This window comes from Sciurus carolinensis, chromosome 10 (assembly GCF_902686445.1).
Source record: "Sciurus carolinensis chromosome 10, mSciCar1.2, whole genome shotgun sequence".
NCBI lineage: Eukaryota > Metazoa > Chordata > Mammalia > Rodentia > Sciuridae > Sciurus > Sciurus carolinensis.
In genome coordinates this window covers 99,080,300-99,105,558 of record NC_062222.1, presented here as the reverse complement: position 1 = coordinate 99,105,558, position 25,259 = coordinate 99,080,300, and the positions used below count along the sequence as shown (strand labels likewise).

General features: G+C 44.2%; 1 protein-coding gene across 3 annotated transcripts in view; it reads right to left on the bottom strand.

Annotated features, from left to right (window-relative positions):
• Lnx1 (ligand of numb-protein X 1) overlaps positions 1-24,765 on the bottom strand; it is a 163,765-nt gene extending 139,000 nt beyond the window's left edge. For 2 of the 3 annotated variants that reach the window (XM_047567418.1, XM_047567416.1), the window contains exon 1: positions 24,702-24,758. The gene's annotated coding sequence lies outside the window, so the exon portion shown is untranslated. Of the gene's footprint in view, positions 1-24,701 lie in introns of all 3 variants that reach the window. The other variant, XM_047567419.1, reaches the window with a different exon arrangement.
• Positions 24,766-25,259: the final 494 nt, after the last annotated feature.

Sequence of the window (25,259 nt, the reverse complement as noted above, 5' to 3'; positions counted from 1 at the left end):
CAGAAAAAGCCAATTGTAAAAATGAGCAAATGATTTGAATAAAATAAATATTTCTCCAAAGAAGATACACAAATAGCCAATAAACCCATGACAAGACGTTCTACATCATTAATTATGAGAGAAAGGTATATCAAAACCACAATGAGATATCACTTCATACCTACCAGGATGGTCTAAAAGAAAAGGAAGGCAGGAAGGAGGGAGGAAGGGAGGGTAGGAAGGAAGGAAGAAGGAAAATAAGAGTTTAAAGTGGTCTGGCCATTGTGGAAAACATTATGGAGGTTCTTCAACATCTCAAAATAACTGAAGGCAGGGACTCAAGCACATATTTGTACACAGAGGTACGCAGCAGCATTATTCATGATTGTCCAAGGTGCAAGCAACCATGTGACCAGAGATGGAGGACTGGATACGGAGCGTGGTACATACTCATGGTGGAATACAACGCAGTCTTAAAAAGGAAGGCCGTTCTGGCCTAACGAGAGTAGTATGGAAGTGGAATAAGGAACGATGAGAGGACCTCTGTGTTGTCTGATTCCACTTCCACAGGGTCCTTGGACTCATCAAATTCATGGAGGCAGAAAATAGAAGAGCAGTTACCAGGGACGGAGAAGAGGGATAGGAAGCTGCTGTTTAGTAGATAGGGAGTTTCAGTTTGGGAAGAAGAAAAAGTTCTGGAGAGGGACAGTAGGGGTGATCTGCATAACATATGAACGCTCTTAATGTCACTGAATCAGGCATGTAAAAACAAGTAAACAAACAGTCTTGGTGAGGATGTAGAGAAACTGGAACCCTCCTTCATTGCAGGGTTTGTAGAATCATGTGACCACTTTTGAGTACAGCAGTTTTGCAAAAGATTAAGCAGTGTTACCATATGAACCAGCATTTCCATCCCTAGGTGTGTGAGTGTGTGTGTGCACAAGAAATTGAAAATATATGACACCACAAAGCACAAATGTTCATGGCAGCATTCTTTGTAATAATCCCACAATGGAAATGACCCAAATTTCCATCAACTGATGAATGGATAAATTCAAAGTTTGTATGTACAAAATGGAATATTATTCACCAATAATAAGGAATGAATACTGGCATATGTTTCAACATGAATGAACTGTACGATCATTATACCAAGTGAAAGAGGGCTGATACAAAAGCCATGTATCATGATTCCATTTAAAAGACGGGTCCAGGATGGGTGAATACATAAAGAAAGTATATTAATAGTTTTCAGGGACTGAACCAAAGAGGAGGAATGGGAGAAGACCAAGTGGGCCCAGGGTTGCTTTTTGGGGGATGAAATGTTCTGAAGTTTGATAGTGGTGATGGTTGTACCATCTTAAATGTATTACAATCCACCGAGTTGTTTACTTTAAACAGGTGAGTTTTATGCTATGCAGTTTATAACTCAATATGTCTTTTTAAAAAGATAGAAAGTAAATAGGAGTTTTCTGCCTGCATACTAGTACTCATTTCCTCGTTAATTCAAATTTTTGTTGGACACACCGAGCCAGGGACTGGGTGAGGTGCCGGGCATAACTGTGTTTTGAAATAGTCACCTGCTTCAGTGTGGAGTCGAGATCGCTGGAGCTTCAGCAGCTGTATAGATAGTTGACAAGATTAGGGGGTAGCCAAGATAGAAAATCTTCTCTTCCCATTCAAATGTCATTTCTTTGCATTTTTTTTTTTTTTTTTTTGGCATAAATAGGTAAATCAAAGAAAAGAAAAGAAGCTGTTCTTCGGCTATTTTGTGATCCAAAGAAATCTCCTAAGTTCCTTAGGGGCTTCAGGAAAGTGCTTTCTAATCGTAAAAACCAAAGACTTGAGAATAAGTTTATTTTTGAAATCTAATAAAAACCATACGATGCGCCCATCTTTGGCATGAGTCTGGAATGGAAATGGATGGTAGATTATAGCAAGACCTCTGGGGAAACGTATTCCTCATATTTCTTTGACAACACGGGAGTGGGACATGTTGGGGGGTGGCTCCTCCTGTTCCCTTCAGCTATATTTGCCCCAGGTACACTCACTGGGGTTCAGTGGGGCTGTGGCTCAGGACACTTGCTGCTATTCCCAGTCTTTGTCTCTCAGGCTAGTGGTGTCCTTGGGAGAAGGAGAACTTAGCTAGCATGAGAAGACTTCCCCGGATGGTGGATAAGACCAGGTCTGCCACGTTCCATTGCCGAGGAGTCTGCCATCCGCCAAACTCTCTTGTCATGTCCTTGAAGGTACAGGGTGGTCCTCAGCATGTAGTCATCATCCTTCCTGGTGGATGTAAACAGCTCACTAACATATAAAAGAAAAGCTCAGCCAAGTGTCGGTAAATAGATTTGAGTAATCCTGTTGAAAATTTCACTTTTTTTCCCAGGTAACTTGGACGGACTTCCACATCATTTCCATGAAAATTGCTGCTAATGACCAGAGAATTTTTTTTTTTAATCAACTAATTGTTGAATGAGAGCATACCTTTTCTGTGTGCAGGTCAGTCCTGAGTCAGCCCTCTGCAGATGGATGCCACCATCTGTATACATTGAAGGCTCTGAGCCTCGTCAGATCCTTGAAGGCTCCCTTTGTTATCGCTGCTCTTCAGCAGAACTCTAAAAGCACTTGGCGCAGGGCCCCTAGACCCTTGCCCGTAGCCAGGTCTCCGTCGGCACTCTTTCCACGAAGATTCAGAATGACGGTGCAGTGGCAGGGCTCGGCTCTGGGTCCAGTGGAGCCAGGGTTCATATCATGGCGACTTTGGAGTCTGTGAGGGAACTGCGTGCAGGAGCAGCCAGAGGCAGTCAGGGCATCCCTTTACAACCCTCCAGCCGCAGAGGCCGCTTCAGGTTTCAAGTTGGAGAGCAAGTGAAATTCACTAGAAACCAAATCAGCTCTAGAATTTCTATTAGGCGAAGCTTGGAGGCAGCCATGGGTGGGAAGGTTGGGAGTGTGGAGTCTGTCCCTTGGACTGTCCTCGAGGCAGGCACACGGGGCAGGACGTTCACCTGGGCCAATAAGGGGGCTCCTTGAGGTGAGAGGGGCGTCTCCCGCCTCCTGCCCAGACATCCCTCCACGCATCTGGAACTGGAAACAGGACAGAGAGCTGTGCCTGGAAGCCAGAACCAGGGTGGCAAAGTCCTTCCAACCAAGGAACAGACTGAGTTTGGGCTGACTCTCCCAGAGGGCCAGACTTCCAGGGCTTAAAGTTCGCTCTGGCTCCTTCTACCCTCGCTTTGACCACACCGTCTGCCTTCCAGACGGCTTGCCCAATGCTTGTCTGCAGCACCAGCCACTGCCCTGCCCGGAGCTGATCAAAACCACCAGCAAAGCCATTTGCCTCAGAGATGGGGCAACAGCGCTGAACTGGAGGTGCGGGAGGGGCTCAGATCTGGGGCGTGGGAGAAAAGACATTGCGTCTCGGTGTTTGCTCAGCCTTTGGGGTGGTGGAGGTGGGGGTGTGGTTGGCCTGCAAATCATCTCAGCAGATGTCACCTGGAAGACACTAGGCCAGCATCCCGGCTTGATAGAGCCTCCCTTTTGTTTTTAAATATTATAGACACACCTCGGATTTTAAGATGGATGATCCTATTTAAAAAAATGAAGGTCCTCTGTGTGAATACACAATAAAGAACACAAATACATCTATTTTTTTTGTTCCTCGAAAATACTATTCCACTGAAAAACCAAAATCTATACAATGTACCTAGATTGTTTCTTTTATTTCATTGGCATACACACACACACACACACACACACACACACACACACACACCACACACAAATAAAGCATCTTTGTAAATTTTAGTATTTTCCCATGAAAAGTTTGTTGGTTAAAAACATGGTAAACGCTATACAGTTTTTCCCTTTATCCTATGCTACACAGTATTTGAGGAGCTTCTGCTTAAAACAGAGGCTTTTAAATTAAAAACAAGGCACAAAAACATCTTGTCACTCAGAACTGGGTGCTTATACAGTCAATCTTCATTATTTGTGGATTTCATAGTTGTGAGTTTGACTATTCCATAAAATTTAATCATAACTACCAAATCAATATTCATGGTGATTTTGTGGTCATTTGGGGACATGCCCAGAGCTGCAAAAATTTGAATCACCAGATGCATACATTGCAGCTGAGGTTGAACCAGATGCCGTCTGCTTTCTTGTTTCAACAAGTGCCCTTTTGTCAGTCTATGTAGAACTACATTTTCACATTTTTGTGCTTTCTGCCCATGGTGACATCACCTGTTACCCCTTCCCCCAGTCACCACTTCTTTTTCTCCTTCTCCTCCTCCTCCTCCTCCTCCTCCTCCTCCTCCTCCTCCTCCTCCTCCTCCTCCTCCTTCTTCTTTTGTATTGTTGGGGACTGAATCCAGGGATGCTCTGCCACTGAGCTACATCCCCAGCCCTTTTTATATTTCATTTGGAGACAGGATCTTGTGAAGTTGCTAAGGGTCTCACTAAGTTGCTGAGGCTGCCCTCGAACTTGCGATCCTCCTGCCTCAACCTCCTGAGTCACTGGAATTACAGGTGTGCACCACAGCACCCGTGTGGTCACTTGTGCTGAAGAGCTGTCTAGTGTCCTCAAGTACAAGGAGTCTGTGAAGTGCCTCACAGGGCAAATACATATATATCAGGTAAGCTTCATTCAGATATGAGGTAGAGGGCTATAGGGTGTTTGATGTTAGGGAGCCAAGAATATATATTAAATAAGCTGTTTTTAATTAAACACATAAAACAAGGTTATATATTGGATGGTTGATAAAAATGTGACCAGAGGCTCACAGTAAGTGAACCCTGTAGCTCTCCTAGGAACAATGGTTCGGAATTTGATAATTTAGTGTTCACAGCGACATAAGAGAACTCAAGTATCAAGAATTTACTGAGGTCTGGGGAGATAGCTCAGTTGGTAGAGTACTTGCCTTGCAAGCACAAGGCCCTGGGTTCAATCCCCAGTACTGCAAAAACAAAAAAAACAAAAACAAAACAAAACAAAACAAAACAAAAAAAAAACTGAGTCACGTATGTGACTATATGTAGTTCCATATCATGTACAAACTACAAGAATGGGAAGTTACACTCCTCGTATATATGACATGTCAACATACTGTTATTTATAGCTAAACAAGAACAAATAATCAATTTAAAAAAAAGAAATAAATAACAAAGAATTTCCTGTGTCAGCCTTAGAAGTGGAGCAGGGGAATGAAAATAAGGCATAAGAACCCTCTCCCAGGTTGGGGCAGGTCTACTCCTTGCAGAAGCCAGCTTGGGGAGAGCAGTCCCGGTGAGTCTACAGGGTACTAGCCAGAACCTTGCAGGGGTTCCCCTGGCCAGAGCGTGGTCCTATGGACTGGGTGGATCTGGGATGTGTGTGTGCTGGGCATGGTGGAGAGGGGCATGGGTCAGGGAATTGAGGGATGCAACTTCTTGGAGACGATTTTAGCAGCCGATGCTCCTCTTTCTGGCCTCGTGTGCGGTGAGGGTGATGGATGGTTCTTCTAATCAATCAAAACTTGACTTGAAAGGAGGACAGGTGGGCCACTGAGGGAAAAGGGTGGTACTGGGGCATGTCTAGGGCTGCATTATCACAGGACCTTGCTCAGTGTCAGGGTGGCCACCTGACATTGTCTGCTGCGATGGCTGAGGCTTCAGAACTGACCTGGGCACTCAGAGAGGGACTTCCCGTGACCATCAGAACAGGGGTTCCTTCTGCTCTGGGTTCCCACCCTTCCTCCCCTTCACAATCTGAGGCTGGCAGCATGTGTGCAGAGGATGCGGTTACCATGCCCATCTCTCCTCTGCTGGCCCGTTGCATCCGTACCCCTCTGGCTGCAAGTGCAGCTGCCCATGACTTACAGTCACTGCCTTCTCCCAAACCAGTGCTCCTCTGAGGTGTCCCTCCCATCCCCGTCCCTCTCCACCCTGGCCAAAAGGGACAGCCCACAGGCAATGACCGACTGACATTACAGAAATCTGCTCCCTTGTCTCAAAGCAGGATGGATTCTCAGGTGCAATTCACGCTCCCCTGGGGGTCAGGCTAAAGCTGGAGCGGCAACAGCTATTTCCTTGCTTAGAATTGTCCCCTACTCTGTCCTGCTTCCATCACACCCTTTCTCCTGAGAGCATTTCCCCAAGAAACCCTTTGTACAAGAATCCTTATCTCAGGCTCCATTTCTAGATAACCTGTCCTAAGATAAGTGGGTGATAGGGAGGGAGGGGCAGAAAGAATATGAACTTTGAAATCAAATAGGTATGGGTTCAGCCCCAACTTCATCAGTGATTAGCTGCAGGAATGGAAGAAGTTAGATGGATTCCGTGAGCCTTCATTTCTGCCTCCACATCTGCAGAATGAGCACACAGCCCTTGCAATGAGGGCGTGATGCCCACATTGCATGCAACAAGAAAACGGATGTGGAAATGCATGGCATGGGATAGGGCTGCAGTGACGTCACCCTGCCCTGCTTCCTGGAACCTCAACACCACCGCCCTCCACAACGCCCTCGGGTCCCCCATGCACAATGATTTTTGTGCTCTCGCCATGTCCTCTCGTTTCCCTTGCTATCTCCTTTTCCCAGGATTTCTTCACCTAATTTTTTGTGCAGTGCTTTTCATTTCCTTCACCATGATGAACTAAGAAAAATGCACGGCAGTACCCAAGAGCGCAGCTCCTCGTTCTGTGGGCGATACACAGGGAAGCTCCGTGAGGTTATCAGTTTTTGTCAGCTCAGCAAAGTTAGGTTGGGCTCATTTTTGTCAGCAGGACTCAGGGGGCTGGTTTGTGGCTTTTCTTGAAATAGTGTTTAGCCAGGGAAAGAGATATGCTATTTTCCTCACAAGATGAAAATCAAGGCCATTAAAAACCAATCATAGTAGTGCTTGACCTAAGATCCCTCATCAATCTTTCGTCCTCCAAGCCAAATGGTAGTCCAGAAGGGAGCTGATCCCCACAGGCAGGACATGAGACAAGAGTTTCAGATTCAGCCACAAACTGAATTGCATCACCTCCTTGAGGTCCAGTTTCTCTATCACCAGAAAGGCCCGACAGTGAAATACGTGCCAGCGACTCCACAAGGGACCTGCTAGGATTCATAAAGGCTTTCTTGGGAGGCCCCGGAATCCATGCAGAAACTGGGAACAATACATCTTGACACTGATATTCTTGTTACTGACACTCTGGAACCATTGCAAATCCACTCACCAGGTCATCGAGTATACGGTGCGCATGTCCTCCATGGTGACACCATGAAAAGGGTGGGGAATCTGAAAGGCACACATTAGCCTTGTGCACCCATAGTCAGCCACTCAACTGGATTTTTGTTCCAATTATTTTAATCCAAGCCCAGTAGAACAGCTGAGACAACTAGCACTGTCCATCTCAGCTTTCCAGTCTTTTGGCCCTGATACCCTGCCTTTACTGGAGAGCTCCTCCTTCACCCCCTGGCCCTAGCGCAGCTGCCAGGTGTGGCATTGGTCACCCCACTCACCACCTTCCATGCTAGAAGGTGGGTGCAGGACCCGGCCTCAGCGAACCAGAGTCCATTTCTCCCTGGTCACCGGGCGGATTGACTCAGTTAATGATTCCTTCCCCCGCATGTTTGAGCCCTCTGTCTTGTAACCAAGAGGTTACGGTCGTTTCTGTCACATGGGTGGGGATGGGAAAAATGATTCCAATTCCCTCGAAGGCAGAATAGTGCAGTGATCAGATGGAGAGAGAGAGAGAGAACCAGCCTTGCTGGAACCAGATCCCCTCTTATGAACTTCCCTGTTTTGTGAGCAACAACATCCCTCTATTTCTTTAGTTAGTTTGAATCAGAGTTGCCTCACATCACTCACTATAATGTTTAAAAGAATCTCATTTAAAAAATATCAATTTCCATTTAGATGAATGTTCTCCTTCCTTACACATCTTATGGTAAAGAATATTTGCCATTTAAATAGAATGAGTCTATTCAGCATTAATACATGGTAATTATTCAATATTACCACAAAGAGAAATAGGACGGATATCTTGTTGTAAGTTACTCATCATTTAATGTAAAAACGGTACTGGGAAGTAGGGGCATGATTTGATACGTGTTCTGCAACTCATCTTAAAAAGTTATCTTTTTTGAGGGGAGGTGCTAGGGATTGAACTCAGGGGCACTTGACCACTGAGCCACACCCCCAGCCCTATTTTGTATTTTATTTAGAGACAGGGTCTCACTGAGTTGCTTAGGGCCTCACTTTTGCTGAGGCTGGCTTTGAACTTGTGATCCTCCTGCCTCAGCCTCCTGAGTCACTGGGATTACAGGCATGCACCACTGCACCTGGCCTTAAAAAGCCATCTTCTATTCAAAACATTGAAAGCATCCAAGAGATTGAAAAGGACCAAGTACTCATCTTAAGTCTTGGGTATCTCAGGGTTTAGCCTAGTACTTTTCATATCAAGGAGATTGTGTGTGTGTAATTCAAGTTTGTATTTTCTCACATCTGTTTTACATGCATATATATACATGTATCTCCTTCTTGTCCTAACTGCAGAGCTGGGAAGATCCATCAAGCTGTAAATATTTACTGAATGTGCATAAAACAGCAGTGTGGTCTGATGTGGCGCAGGATGGGGAACCGGGAGTATTAGACTCTGGCTGCATCACTCATTCCTGGTGTGACCTTGGGCCCGTCAACTAAGTATCATTTACGTAAAGGAGATACTAATCGTTACTGGTCAACACTCCAAAAGTAATAACCGCTGAGAACAATGCCTGCTATTCAGAGTGGAAATCAAAGAGAATCTCCCAGAGGCCGCACATCTATTACTGTATCTTTCTTTTTCTTCTCTTTTTAAGCCGAGGGAGTGGTACAGCTGAAGGGATGTAGCATCCTCGCCCAGCTTCGGGAAAACAAGGCTTGATTGTCTCAAACACATGAGCTCACAGCTGCTGCCTATGCAGGTCCCTGTGGTTAGGATACAACGTGACCACAGCAGCCAGGTTTAGAAATGTCCCTCAGAGAAGATCTCAGGAGAAGTGATGGCAAGGGAATCATGATGGCATTTGAGACTCTAGTTAGACCTTCCTGTCACTTAGAATGCAAATCGGGGGCCAGGGCTGTTGCTCAGTGGTGTATCAATTGCTGGTCTTACATGAGGCCCTGGGTTTCATTCCCAGCACTAAAAAAAAAAAAAAAAGAAGAAAAAGAAAAGACAGCTTTGAGCCAGAAGGACTTAGTGTTAAGCTGATTTTGTCTTTATCTTGTGATCTTTAAGCAATTCATTTCACCTTTAAGTATCAGGTTGTATAACTGTAAAATAATGATAATACTACCCATGCTTAGGTGTGTTGAAGCCGTTACACAAAATGACCAAGAGGCACCTGATAAACTCTGACATCCTCTCCCCTCCCATTTGCCCTCTTCCTTGGAGAGTCATTTGATGCAGGACAGCAGATAGAGCCACCTCCCTACCTTCCTCTCTGAGCAAACTCGCAGTAGCCTTTGGTCCTGCACGCCCCGGGAGCCCTCTGTCACGGGTCCCCATTAGACTCTGGGAGCATTTCTTGGTTCTAGTTTATCTCTTTCTGTCAAGGAACAAACAACCACACACCAGGAAACATGTCTCCTGGTTTGGAGTGAAGGCATTGTAAGCTTTTTCTCCTATATGGAACCCAGGTACCCACTCTTCACCCCAAGAAGCTGCAGCAGCCACCACTGAGGTGAGGGTTTTGAGATCACAGACGGAAGATTCTTGAGCTGTGTTAATCATTTAGGATTGGATAATTTTCCTAGTTATTTCACTTTCCTTTACTGCTGCTAGGACAGGATATGGATGAAAGCAGTTCAATAAGAGGAATTCCAATTTGTACTGACAAAGAATCGCATAATGCAAATAAGAGAATCCCAGGAATTAAACCATGTGCCACCTCATGGACACAGGACCCTAGGCGTGGAAAAAGGACAGCCCTGGTCCCAAAAAATTTGTGGGTTTTTTTTTCTAAGTTATGGTTTTCAAACTGCTTTAGAAATTTCTTTCCAATGACCAACATTTTATGACCCACTAAAATAATTTGTTTGTGCCAGTCATTGCCTGAAAAACCTATAATCTGAGTCAGCAGGAGCCAGGGCACTGCCCTTGTGAAATTGGCTGAAAAACTTGAAAGTGAAAGAGTGATCTACCCAGACAAAAGTACATACTCATAAATAATAATTCCTGCATTTGCAAGTGTTTTGCACTATACATTTCTTTTTGCATGTGGTTTACTTTTTCATGCCAAACCAGCAAAGCTGCAACATTGTTCAATCCTCACGCAGCCTGAGGGAGGCATGGCTAGTACTGTATTTCATCACTTCTAGGAGGCCAAAGGGTGGGCTGTGCACCCTTATTTAATGTACCACCCAGAAAGAAAACAAAACGCTGTCATTGAAACTACAATGCATCGCCAATTGCAAAACAAAACAAAAACCCCACACGGTTTCAGAGATGTTAAAATGTAAAATAATGAGTGGCTTAGAATTGATGGGATATAGACTTCCCCCTTTGCAGATGAGGCCATTTATGCTGTGCTCAAGGTCAGGCCGCTGATGGGGTCTAGACCACCACTCAAACGCAGACTTTCTGATTTCCTCCCAGATGGATTCCCCTCAACCAGACCTAGCAATTTTGAGGGCAATCTTGGGAGCAAGACAGAAAATTCCTGTCACATATTCTTCAAACTAACACTTTAGAGGAAATGATTTTTCACTGAGACATGGCAGCCATCCTGGTAATGACTTTAATAAGACAGGACAAGCTATTTTCAAAGGGAAAAATAAATAACCACCTGCCTGCTGTCTTCATAATATAGTGCATTAATACAACACAGGTATAATCAATACTTACTTGCAGATTCCATTGTTTAAAATTTGCCTATTCAATAATTCTTTTTTGGGGGGGCGGTTATGGGAATTAAATCCAGGGGTGCTCTACCACTGAGCTACATTTCCAGTCATTTTTATTTTTCATTTTGAGAGAGGGCCTCACTAAGATGCCCAGGCTGACTTTAAACTTGCAATCCTCCTGCCTCAGTCTCCTGAGTGGCTGGGATTATAGGCATGCACCACTGTGCCGGGTAATAAAATTTAATTTAACTCCAATCAATACTCAAAGTGCTTTTGTGGTAATTTATGGTTGAGCTCAGAGCAGTGAAAATTTGACTCTTTTTTCAGAGGGTTCTATTAATAAGAACCCTTTTTGTGGTCTATTTCCTGTCATGTTTTTCTCATTTTTGTGCCTTCTACTCGTGATTTCACTATTTCAAATGGCTCTTCAGCATAGTGCTGAAGCGTTGTCTAGGGTTCTTAAACTTAAGAAGGTTGTAGGTGTCTTAAGGAGCAAATATTCACATTAGATAAGCTTTCTTCAGGCATGAGTTACAGGACTGTGGACCTGTGTTCTGTGAGAAAATCCCACAAAACCACTCTGGACATGGGAAATCACATAAGGGAGTTTATTAAGCAAACAGAGTGTCTCCCTGCAGGGTAAGACAGAAAATGAGAGGAAAAGAGAAAGGAAAGAGAAAGGGTGCAGCTAGAGAGAGTGGAAAGCCAGGAGGAGGAAAAGCAAGTGTGTAGAAGAGAGAAAGCAAGAAGGGAAAGATGGCGGTTGAATTCCGCAGGGCTAACAGGGGACCAATAACGGAGAAGGATACTTGCAAGCTAACTGATGAACCAATAGCTAGCCAGGATGTTCACAGATTGACAAGTGGTTGGGAGGCGGGGAAAATGACTGCAACAGAATGGGCGGGGCAGCAGCTTTATACATTACATGTTCAATACTAAGGACTTAATCATGTGTATTGAGAAGGCTTCTTCAAACAGAAACACACCTTAGACAAGGCTATGTATTGATCACTTGATGAAAAGCTGGTGACCAGACACTTGCAGCAACTCAGCCTATTTCTCCCTAACCAGAATTGGCTGTGCTGGGGTGCTAAAGTGTCAAAGGCCTATTTCTTTTTTTTCTAGCTTATGAGCGATTCATGTCTCATGACCGCAAACCCAGTGGGGAAGACAAGACAGAGGAATAATCAGGAGTTATATGTATATTCACATACTAAATAGACCAAAAAAAAAAAAAAAAAAAAAAATTGGCCCAATGACAAGATCTAGAAGGAGACACAGAAATCTGATACGGCAGTGTGGTAGGAATATACATTTTTTACTTTCTTTTGTTACTGTTTCTATTAAATCTTTGGAGATTTAGGTGTTAAAAACAAGAGTGTCAAGTGAGTTAGCAGCTCTCCAGGAAGCAGGTTTGGGGAACGCAGTCCAGAGAGTCACAAGGAAGTGGCTGCAAATCTTTGTCCCCCCTGCAGTGCCTCTTTGGCTGCAAAACAGGCTGACTTGTTATAGGAGCAGCCTGGAGCTTTGAGTCAACCTTTTAGCCTGCTCTTTGCAAAAACCACAGGAAAAAATGAGAAGGAAGAGGAGGAGTGAGAAAGATGGTCTGTGGCCCTAGTGCTTTCTGCCAAGGACAGAGCACTGGTAAGTGTGTCAACACCCTCACACCTCTTTGCTAAATATGAAGGTTCCAAGTGCTTTTGTTTTAAGCCTTGATGTGATATTAACAATAAAGAACCACCAATTTGGAGGGACATCCTGCAACCATAATCTTGGAAAATACACCAGTGTAGGGGGAACTTAATGGTGAAAACAACCAGTAAGACCGCTATTATAAAAATACTGAGCCTTACTGGTGTGCAAAAGCAAACTCCACACACTGTCTTACAGAGGGAGTGGAGGCCTTGGAAGGTGGATTCTTTCCTTGCTTCCAGTGACTGATTTTCCCCAAACGTACATTGGCTCGTTCTCATAAGAGTTTTGAAAGCAAATCCAGGTTTCAGGTTTGACTCACATGAGCTACGCTTGGATAGTCTTTGTTTTCCCAGTCTGGTCGGCACTCCTTCCGGCCTCCCTCAATCCCTGGCTAGGACTGAGGCCTGGCTGTTGTTGCGGATGAAAAGGTATTGGAAGCCCTGCTGCTGTAATTGGAGCTTGCACCTGCAGACCCCAGCTTTGTAGGCGGCTCAGCACTGGGTCTGTTCCTTCAGTGAACACTGGGATACTGCACAGTTCTTTTGGCTTGAGTGTGCTGGAGGGAATCCAAGTTGCTGGGCCACCTTCTCTGCTCTGGGGGAGTGGGGGCCACCCTCTTCACTCTCTAGGAAGGAGGGATCTTAGTTGTGCAAATATATCCAGTGTTTTTTGATCTCATTGCTTTTGGCTCCAAGAAGGGAGCTAGCCAGATAAAAGATGCCCTTCAGGGACAGTGTACCGTGGCATAGTAGGGCTCTCAAGAAGCGATGTGTTGTTTATGAGTTTCTCACACTTCCTTAACAATTGCCAGACAGTGCTGAGGAGTGATGGCCACAACCCCCAAGTTCAGCCCAAGGAGAGAAAAATGGTGGAATTTCTCAAGTGGACCAAAGTGACTATGCCTCTGTCCCCACTCCTAACACCCAGGAGTCCAACCCAGTGCACATATTTAATATCACAGTCCTAATGAATTTTTTCATACATGTATGCTCATGAAATTATCACCACAATCAAGATCAGGAGCGTTTCCATCACCCCAAAAGTTTCCTCTGGTCTCTCCACCATATCTCCAGGCAATCACTGATCTGGTTTCTGTAACTCTAAGTTATCTGCATTTTCTAGAATTCTACAAAAGTGGAATCAGACAGTGCACATCCTCTTTTTGGGGTGGCTTCTTTCACTCAGCATGACAATCTGGGGACTCCCTCGTACTGTGTGTGACAACACTCCTTTTCTTTTCACACTGGAGTACTGTTGTATGGCATGGACACAGCACGGTCACAGTTATTCCGTCACCTCCTAATGGGCACTTGGGTTGTCTCCAGTTTGGGGCTATTATCAAAAAACCTGCTGTGAAAATACACGTATGACTTTGGATAGGTGTAAGTTTTCATTTCTCATAAGTAAATATTTAGGAGTGTAATGTTGGATCATATTGTAGGTGTACACTTAATTTGTTAAGAAACTGTCAAACATTTCGAAGTGGTTGTACCATTTTCTTTTCCCAACAGCAGTGCCATTTCCTACAAACCCTGCGACACTTGGTATAGCAAGTCTTTCTTAGTTGTTCTAATAGGCATGCAATGGTATCTTGCTATGGTTTTAATTTGCTTTTCCTTAGTGACTAATAATGTTGAGATCTTTTCCCGAGGCTACTTGTCTGCATATCTTCTTTGGCATAGAGATTGTTCAAATCTTTTGACTCTGAAATCGGCTTGTTTGTTTTCTCTTTACAGGTTGAGCAGCCCCAATCCAAAAATTCAAAATCTGAAATGCTTCAAAATCCAAAATCTTTTAAGTGCCAACATGACACCACAAATGGAAAATTCCACTCTCAACTTCATGTGATGGGTGATTGTCAAAATGCAAGAGTGCTACAAACATCCTATAAAAATCGCCTCCAGGATATGTGTATGAAATGTATGTAAAACACTAGTGAATCTACCCCCAAGGTATCTCATTATATGTATGGAAATATTCCCAAATTAGAAAAAAATCCGAAGTTCAAAGTACTCTTGGTCCCAAGAATTTCAGATAAGGGTGCTCAAACTATACTGAGTTTTGGAGAAACCATTGTACATTCTCCCAGGGTTATTTTTTTATTTAAAGAATTATCCTGGAATGGAAGGTATTGCATGGAAAGTCTTTGTGAAATTTTTGGCACTGATCAGAGCACATGGGGCACAATTTGGGAGCCCAGGGTCTTCTAACCTCATATGCTCCCTGTGTGCTTTGATCTGCCTTACAAGATACAAGCAGGGCACGTCCTATGTCAAGACAGGTTCAGGCCACTTCCACTTCTTACAACTCATGGGATATTAACAATGAAAGAAATCTCAAAAGAGAAATGTAAAATGATATATTTTAAAAGTATATTTGGAACAAATTAGTGATTTTGAACATATGTTTAAAATTCAGCAAGTATATAACATTGGAGATATTTTAGATTTGAGGCCTACTCTGGGGCTGGGATGAAGGGCTCTTCCTGCCATTGACCACCTTATGATAGGCCATGAGAAACCAGCACCAGCTGGGGCCCTTCTCACACAGACTCTGCAACCCTAAAGTGGTATCTGGCATGGGTACTCTAACCCTTTGTGCTTGGGAGGGTCAGAGGAATGCTGCAGGTATGGCTATGGAAGAAAGGACCATCCCCAGAAAGTTCTCAGACTTCCAGTCCAAATGGTAATCCTGACCCTACAGCCCTTTGGACGGACTCTTGCTCCATTCACCTGCAAGTTGTTGGTGCCTGAGGTTTGATTGAGGTTGATTAGAGTCCCGGTCTTTTCTGTTAAGTTTGAGGCCAAACTGATGCCATATCTAGAGTCCAGTCCACTTGAAGAATTACCAGAGACCACCCTGCTGTCCAGGAAGCTCCATGCCTTGGGGACTCTGACCATGGCCTCTGAGGGGCTGTAATCTCCCTGTGCCTCTGCAGGGAGGGTGCTGGTGCTCCAAGGGGCTGATTTGATGCTCCAAAGGCCATGTGACACTGTCTGGAGACATTTTTGGTTGTCAGATGTGGGAGGAGCTACCGATATCTGGGAGGCAGAGGTCAAGGGTGTGACTAAGTATCCTATAACACACAGGGCAGCCTCAACGTCAAAGAAGTATCCAGCCCCAAAGGCCAGTCCTGGGAAAATTGAGAAACCTTGATCTTTATGATGGAATCAGCTGACACCCAGACTGGACAGAGTGTGACTGATGTGGAGTCTGAGATGGAGTCTATGTTCACTGATCAAACAAGGGCCGTGGGATAGAGGAACAGTCACAAAGCTTGAAGGGAACCAAGGGACCAGTTGCTCAAGACCTCATGCCATCTCACTTCTCCTTTCCCTCACCTCCCTTCTGTCTCCTAAGAGCTTCTGAGTGTAACAGACCTGATTTCAAGCTCAGGCTTAGGGACTTTGGGCAAGATTCTGGAGCTCTTTGTACCTCGGTTTCCTCATCTGAAAAATGGGGATAACAACAGGACTTTTCAGAAATCTGAGACTGAACCATGAGAAACCAAACTGAGTTGAGTTTGAGGTGCCTGGCCCACGGGAGGGACTCAGAGACGATTAGCATTACTCCAAAAATATGACACCCACCAACACCAGGCCCCCTGCCATGCGTGTTTCCTAGCCACTCAGCCCCAGTTGGTGACCAGTTTTTATTTGTCTACTAAAACGTTTAAAGAACTTGAAAAGTCTTAGTAACAGTGACCCCTGCCCTTCAAAAACAAAACCTGATGGGTAAATTGAACTCCTTGTTTTGCACTTCGGTTTAGAGATAAAAGACAGAAATGGAAAGCGATTTAAGTACCTGTGTTGATATATGCCTATAAATTAGTTTACAGTCCACCATAAGAGATTTACAGGATGAAGTTTGTCAAGAAACACGGTACCATCTCTGGCCGCAAATCCTCGGATGATCGTGGCTGCCCTTGCGGGACCTAGTGGGATTCCATGTCAAATGTTCAGGAAGCCTCTCAGGTGGGGCAGATGAATTTGACACCTGAAGGGCCTGTTGCCAGATGACCAAGCAGAGACCACGAGGCTCCTGCTAGAGGGAGCTCTGGGTATTCTGGAAGGTCATTGTTACAAACCCCGAGAACTAGTTCTGTGAGGTTGGCTCAAAGGGCATATTTAACCAGAGTAACAGAGAGGTGTGGCGAGGGGGCGGAGGAAGTCTGGGAAGAATTGTGAGCAGCGCAGTCAAAATGTTCTCAGTTTTCAAAAGAGAGAGAGAAACAATACCGGCCTGCCTGGCCCTCAGACCGCTGTGGCATTGTTGCCAACAGGCGGGGAGTGAGCCCAGGGAATCTCCAGAGAGCCAAAAGATAACCCAGGCCAAGGGCTCAACCAGGCAGCACCCAGGCCAAAAATAAGGGCAGAAAAATTGACTTCATTCTCTTTGGCCTATGTGTTTTCTCTTGGGCCAGGAACACATTTGAAAGTGCAGATTTGCTCTGCACCTGGGGACACATGATGTCCCGAACACAGTAGGAATCCAGGCTTCTTTAGCAACTCTGGAGAGGCTTAGAAGACTTGAGCCATGAGAGAGCTCCCAGGAACATTCTAGAAGGCAGTTGAGATTTCCTGGCCTTTGGTCACCAACCCAGGCGTGTGGCAGAGTCCTCTCTGATGCAGCTGGTGAATGAATAGATTTAGTAATTTCCTTCCTTTATGTGGGTCATTCTCCACACTGTATAGTCATTGGTGATTGTTTCTCCACAGGGCTATTCCAGAAAACAAAGGAGGTTTTCCCTACTTAAATCAAAAGATCAAGGGCCACAGAAATGGTTTTTTGGTAATAGGCTAGTGCGAGGGCGTGCCACCAAGAACCACTACTTTCTCCCTAACTAGCTGCATGTGATGGAGCTGGGCATGGTGGTGCATTCCTGTAATCCCAGCAACTCGGGAGACTGAAGTAGGAGAATCTTGAGTTCAAAGCCAGCCTCAGCAACTTAGCAAGATCCTGTCTCAAAAGAAAATATAAAAAGGGCTGGGGATGTGGCTTAGTGGTTAAATACCCCTGGGTTGTTCAATCCCATACCAAAGAGAGAGAGAGAGAGAGGAGAGAGAGAGAGAGGAGAGAGAGAGAGAGAGAGAGAGAGAGAGAGAGAGAGAGAGAGAGAGAGAGAGAGAGAGATTTATGGAAGGAAGCTGTTTGAGTGACAGGCACCCTGTCCATTCTTCTAATGCTGCATGAATTGTGAACTGACGTAGCAGGAGTACTGCGTTACCTTGGCCTTTCACACAGCTTCCCACCAGGTTTAGCTTAGATGAGGTGTGCCCTCGTCTCTGATCTGCGGACATTGGAGAGAAAGACTGCCATTTTCCTTCTCTAGTGCTTATTTTAGTGTCCCACTAAAGGGTTTAAGGAGTGATTGAGATGATGGGACATACTACACTCCTGCGCGTGTGTCAATCAGGGTGTTGATCACTGTTTTACTCAGTTCCTTTCGTAAAATCTGGCATGGTCAATTTCTACTCTCAGCTCAGGAGAGAAGAGCTTTATACCTAAAACAGGGTGGTTTTATTTCTTCTTTTCAGCAAATGAAAGTGACATCTCTGCACATGTCTTACTTTTTCTCTAGTTGCCAGGAAGCTCAGTTGAATCCGATGCCCAGCTATACCAATGAAGAAGAAGCTTACATCAACCCTGTTGGGTTCTTATTTCCTCTGGTTTTATCACTGTTTTCTTATTTTAATTTGCTCTGCTCCTAATTCAAACTCTTTTAATATTTGCCATCATTTTTTTGCAGAACTCACAGACTCATATTTCCCCAATTGCTGGGCAGATAGTGGTGAATGATTGAAGTGGGTGGGGGTACAGGCATGGTGGGGGCTGGCAATCTGAGAGTCTTCCCTGGATATCCTATTAAAATAACCTTGCCCCCTACCCCATTGTCAATCTCTATCCCTTAGCCCTAATTTACTCATGGCATTTATAATTCCCTTTAATTGTCTTATTAATCTATCTATCTGGTTGCTGTTTCTTTCACCTCCACTATACCCCAGTACCTAGAATAGTGCCTTGCACAGAATCGTCACCCAATCTGTTTGCTGAATGAATGTGAGGCCAGTGGGGTTAAATTTTCCTGTTTTAAAAGAATTTGAAATTTAGATTTTTATATGAAATTTCCTAAACTCTTTGTAGATGTTTAGTGACTAACAGAAGAAAAAAATTAAAATTCTGTGCCGGCCAGAAATGGGCCATGCTAGTGTGTGGCCTTGGTTCTCCTTTCTGTTTTCCAGTTGTGGCCTCAGTCCCTTTGTGGAATGAAGTGATATACAAACAAATGAAAACACACATCTGGTGTATGCTTTGCAAAGCTCTGTCACCCACCATTAATTTTTTTAACTTATTATTTCATTATTGTTCTAATTTAGCATGAGTAAATTAAGATGCCTCACATGGAGATGAAGTGAACATGTGTGTTTAGAGGTAGAGAAAGCTCAAAAGCTCAAAAGACTAGGAAAGGAACCACCATATGACCCGGCTATACCACTCCTTGGTGTTTATCCAGAAGAACTAGTCAGCATACTATAGCGAAACATGTATACCCATGTCTCTAGCCGCCCAATCCCAATAGCCAAGTTATGGAACCAACCCAGATGCCCGTCAAAGGATGAATGGATAAAGAAAATGTGGTGTGAATGTACACAATGGAGTTTTACTCAGCCATAAAACAGAATGAAATGATGTCCTTTTCCAATAAATGGATAGAATCGGAGAATAGTGTGTTAAGTGAGTCAGACTTAAAAAGTCAAGTGTTGTCTGTTTTTTCTCATATATAGAAACTAGAGAGAAAGTGGGGGGGAAAGAATCTTCACAGAAAGAGAAAGGAGACAAGAAGAGGATGGGGCAGGGGGTGGGAGGAGGAGGGAAAGCAGAGGTACTGGAAATGAAATGGACCAAATTATGTGATGTGTTCATGTCACAAGGAATCCCACTGCTTTGTGTGATTATAATACACCAGCAAAAATGAAAGAGGTGGAGGAAGCTTTATGAGTCAGGAAGGCCTGGGACTGGACTGCTGGCCAGGCAGGTTACCTGGCGGGGAAGGGTCCTGGCTCCATCTCCTCTCTTCTTCCTGGACCGAGTTTAGGTAGATGCTCTACCACCTGTGACTGTGCCCTCAAATTCTGTTTCAGCTCATGCTGGTCTATTTCTATAACCTGTCACGTAGATCTGGGCTGTCAGGGCCCAGTTCTCCCATATACCACCTTGGGCTCACCAAACACCCATAAGAACCACAGCCTGAAATATTTCAGTAGCAGGTTTATGTGCTCTCACACTCACACTGAAAGAACCAGCCTGTTGCATAGCATGTCTTCATTTCTGTGTCTTCCATAGGATGCTGACCTTAGGTGTGTTAGGAGGCCATCTCCTTGTATAGTTCATTGGTGGAGTTGTCTGGTCTTTGTGATTTAATAGAGTGTCTTAGCTAATCTTTAAAGGAAGCTTGACCAAGTTCTGTTCAAGACTTCAATATATGTATATATCTATCTATATATTTTTTTCCTCTGAAGAGCCTTAAAATAAAATTGAAGTATAATGATTCAGTTCTCCACCATTTCTAGGAAACACTGAGATGTGGAAATTTTCTTTATAAATCCTAGGACTCTTTTTCCTTCTACAGTTCAATCATCTTCCCCTAAATCATTGGTCCACCTTCTTAATAAATGAACAAACATCAACAACAAAAAACAACCCAGTCCAACTCATTGCCATTTTTAAATTATGGTAAAATACATGTAACATGAAATTTACCATCTTAATCATTTTTAAGTGTGCTTTCAGTAGTTATGTGCATTCACATTGTGGTACAACCATCACCTCTGTCTCCAGAACTCTTTCCAGTTTGCAAAACAGAATCCCTGTTCCCATTAAATAATAACTCCCCATTCCCCTACCTGTCCCTGAGCACATTCTGTCTCTGTGAATCTGACTACTCTAGTATCTCATGCAAGTGGAATCATGTAACATTTGTCCTGTTGTAATTGACTTTATTTTGCTTAACACAATACCCTCAAATTTCTTCCAACTTAAGGCAAGTGTCAGAACTTCCCCTCTCTTTTAAGGTTGCATAGCATCCTATTGCATGTATATAACATGTTTTGTTTATCCCTTCATCTGTCAGTGGGCACCTTTTTTTTCACCTTTATTATGAATAATGCTGCTATGAACATAGATATACAAACATCAGTCTGAGTTCCCACTTTCAAATCTTTGGGGCACATACCAAGAAGTGGGATTGCTGTGTCATATGACAATTCTGCTTTTAGTTTTTTGATGAACTGCCCTGCTGTTTTCCCCAATAGCTGTACCAATATACATTCCCATCAACTGTGCACAGGGGTTCTAATTTCTCCACATCCTTGAAAACACTTTAGTTAGTTTCTTTTTAACCATAACTGTCCTAATGAGTGTGAGTTGGCTTTGATTTGCATTCACATAATGATTAGTGATGTTGAGCATCCTTTCATGGGGGTCTTGCTCATTTGTGTATCTTCTTTGGAGAAATACCTCTGCAAGTCTTGTACCCATTTCTAAATTGTTTTTGCTCTTGTTGAATTCTAGGAGTTCTTTATATATGCTGGATATTGATCCCTTATCAGATATTTGATTTGTAAATATTTTTTTCCCATACTGGTTTGCCTTTTCACTCTGTTGATTGTGTCTTTAGATGCACAGATGTTTTTAATTTTGGTATATCATTGGCATTTTTCATCTTTTTGGCTCCTCTGGTTCTCCAGGGATTTGGACCATAAGGAAGAGAGGACTGCCTCACAGCTTCAATAGCAGGGGCCAAAAGGCCATTGCTAGAAGACCACCATGGCCTACTGAAAATAGACTTTTAGAACAATTTCAAGAATTACCCGATGCCTCATCCTTTCATTGAACTTCAGGATGAGTTCCCTTAAGCTTCAGGGTAGCCTTGGTTGTTGTTGGGTTGTCAGGAAGATCATAACCATTACTATTGGTCCAGAACTCACTGAGTGCACACAAAGACTGCCCCTAACGATGAGAAACCAATAGAAGAGAGGTCTCCTGAGCGTGCAGGGCAACACTGGGACCTCTCACGGCCAAAATGATGAAAAGGTTATGATACATCCATTCCCCAAAATGTATCAAAGAAAAACAAGAAGTCATAAAATGAGTCTAAACATTTCTGATTTCTCAAAAGATAATGACTTCAGTTTCTTTTGAAATGCCAAAAATCAATTCTTTTAATTTTCTTTCTTTTAAATAATTTGTTTTCTAAAATTATTTTTACTGCTCCTGCTTTGCTAGTGCCCTAATCCCTTTTTGATCCACCTATTGGAAAATCATATTAATATCTAAAAAAAAATTATCTATGATTCATATGCTGTGCATTTCTGTGTGTATCATGTAAAAGAACTAATTTAATCAGGTCAGTCCCATGAGGTCACTGCTATCACAGCCCCCCAATTTTACAGTGAAGGAAACTGAGCCACAGAGCATTAACTTGCCTAAGATCAAGGAGCTAGTAATAAGTCATGGAACCCAGGATTGGAATCAGAAAACTCGACTCTAGAGCCTCTTGACCTAAACTCTACGCTGCGGGCTTTGGCTTGCTGTGCATGGCCCACCTCGACCAACAGACTGTCCAGCTCGCCTCTGACCCTGGCATCACCGACACTGGTGGAATTCACCACCCATTTCTCCCTTCTGCCCTTCACCCCACTCCCTTTGCCTCCCTCCGGCCCTTCCTTCCCTATCAATTCCTGCCCATCCAGGATTCCCCGGGGGCATCTCATCTCTCCCATGGCATCTGGGTTAGGCGCTCTTCCCTGGCAAGACAGTTCTCATTGCTCTTGGCCATGTGGAATTGTCACCGACTGCTTGTCTGCTGCCTGGTAGATGGAGTGTCCTTTGAGGGTGGAGACCACAGTTTTAAATCTCTGTATCTAGCTGGGCATGGTGGCGCATGTCTAATCCCAGCAGCCTTGGACGCTGAGGCAGGAGAATCACAAGTTCAAAGTCAGCCTCAGCAATTTAGTAAGGCCCTAAGTAACTCAGTAAGACCCTGTCTAAATAAAATACAAAAAAGGGGGTGTGGCTGGGTATGAGGCTTAGTGGTTAAGTGCCCCTGGGTTCAATCCCTGGTACAAAAAAAAAGAAATCTCTATGTCTCAACCTAGTGACAAAGACTGGTACCTGGTACCTAGTAAGTGCTTCATTTGTACCTGTTGTTGCGTAAAGGAGAGAATGAATGGGATCTTGGCAGAAAAGAAATAGGAGAGGAGATTGCATAGAGTAATTTGTACCCTGAAAATGCGGTTGCTACCCTAAGCAGATCCGAGCATCCCATGTCCTTGTAAATGAGGGCAGTACTAAATGGGGTGGAATAAAGGGCATGAGCCTCAGCCCTCCAGGGCCTGGTGCCCTACATACCTGGAGAAGACTGTCCTGCCCCACAAAACTCAAAGATGTGACAGCATAACACAGATCCTTCTCAGAGTTACATCCTGAGTAATCCACCGTAAGTGGATAATGTTACAAACTGAAGAGGCACTTAATACTCCTGACCTACTGCCCATCCCAGCTTGGCCTGGCCCACCTCAAATGTGGTCGGAGTCCTTCCATGAGCTGAGAGTCAGAACGTGGTCTCTCGCAAAGCCCGTTTTATAATAACGTGTTAAATATGACTGAATATGGTGTTGAAAGTGAGAATCAGAATGCTGCATGAGTACCGGAAAGTACGGTTTCTGCTGAGTACATATCACTTCCACACCACTCTAATTCTGAAAAACGGTAGGTCAAACCGTCATACATTAGGAACACCTAACACACAGGATGGACCACAGTCCTTAAGGTCATTCTGTGGGGCCAAGCAAGGCAGGCACCATGCGGGAGTGGTGGAGGGATGTGGAGCTCGGAGCCCCTGGTCAGAGCAGGGAGGAGGAGGAGAGGGCTTGTGTGGCAGTAGGCTCTTGGGATGCAGGGCATGAGCCAATAAATTAAGCAATTAAATTTATTAAATATACTCATATATATTGAATTATAATTAACATATTATTGTATGTTATTAATGTAATATATTAAATAAGCAATTATATATATATATATATATATATATATATATATATATATATATATATAGCCTGGCTCCAATTAATGTTAAAGAAGGTTCCAACATGGGAAGAGAGAAAAATAGAATGAACTCTGTGATATTGGATTGGACTTGGAAGTACCAGAATGAATTTATGGTTTTCAATACCTGAAGATCACCATGGAAATAAATATACATGTAAATAGAAAACAAGGCTAGGATTTGAAATCAGATCTACACAGGGCTTCTCGCTGTTTTATGCTGCCTCCCGACACACACTGCTGTCTGTGAAACGTCCCACCTCCCCATGACAAGCTGCCCGAGCCTCCAGCCCAGCTGTCTCACACCTAGTGGACCCCCACGCCCATCCCATCGCCGTGCTGCACGCAGCTCGTTGCACAGCTAACTCACATGTTTCCATCAAACAGAAGGCAGGGCTCCTCTTACCTGTGTCCCCAACCCCTCCTTTGGAGCCACGCATGCTCATGGTCTTGCTGTAAATGTTCACTCCACAAACACCCAGGGAGTTAAGTTGTTCTGAATTGCTCTCCCTCAATCTACTCTCCTCTCTGTGCTACACCCAAGCTTGCAGCTCTCCTTTCAAGAGCCCCCACCAGCCCCGCCCGTAGCACTCATTGGGCATAGAGTTTTCACTGTGACATAGGACTCAGTGTCGGGGACAGTGTCTCTTTTTGCAACAACAAAAACCCAGTCCTTCTGCAGAAATGAAACAAAATGTGCATGTGAATGTGTTTTGAAAACAGATGAAAAATAATGTTATATAAATCCAATTACCCTTAGTGGGATTGCATACATTTTTACTGATCTGTTTTGCAAGTTAGTTTCCATTTTTTTTTTAAAGCAAAGAAGAAGATTTCCATGAAATCAGTGTGGAAAAAAATCTGACACAAAAGCACAACCGTCTGACACAAAAGCAGAAAGTTTCTAGTGTTCTGAGGAAGGTCCCTGCCTAGGCGTTCCTCAACAACTTGGGGATAGTGTGCATGTGTGTTGGGTAGGGCCAGGGTAAGAGCCTGGGCAGGGGCAAAGTACTCTGAAATTGCATCAGATTCCACCTCGTGGAGGAACCAGGCCATCTTACCTTTGCTGGGTAGTTTTCCAGTTGTGTGAGACCTTGGGGACAATCCACCTTGGAACTGTGTTTTTCTGGCTCAGCAGCAGCTCAGGAAAATCTCCTTCTCTCTCCTGAGTCCCATCTTCTGGATAGGCATGAAAATCACCCTCCTCAGAGTTCAGTGAGTGCATCCCCTGCCCTAATGCAAGACTTGGGGAGCAGATCCCCAATTCTGAGAGCAACCTGTGGGCATCTTCCAGGGAGAGCACTTCACAGAAAGGCACTTGTTAGTATCAGAGACAAATATGTGCTGGTTTGGATGGACGAAGGCTCCCTTGAACTTCTTCTTTTCTCACCAAAAGCCAGGGTGATTTGTTTACCTTTCAGGCTGCCAAGTCAGTCCTACCGCGCCCCTGGATGTTGTTTTCCTGCAAGCAATGGGAAAATGAGCTTGCAGCTAGGGAAGGGAAATCAACAAGGAAATAAACACAGGGTCACTGTACCTTCAGGCTGTCATTAGGCCTGGGACTTCTTTGTGCCAGGACCAGTTTCTAAATAAGCAGGAGCTACTGACCCATAGGCCTC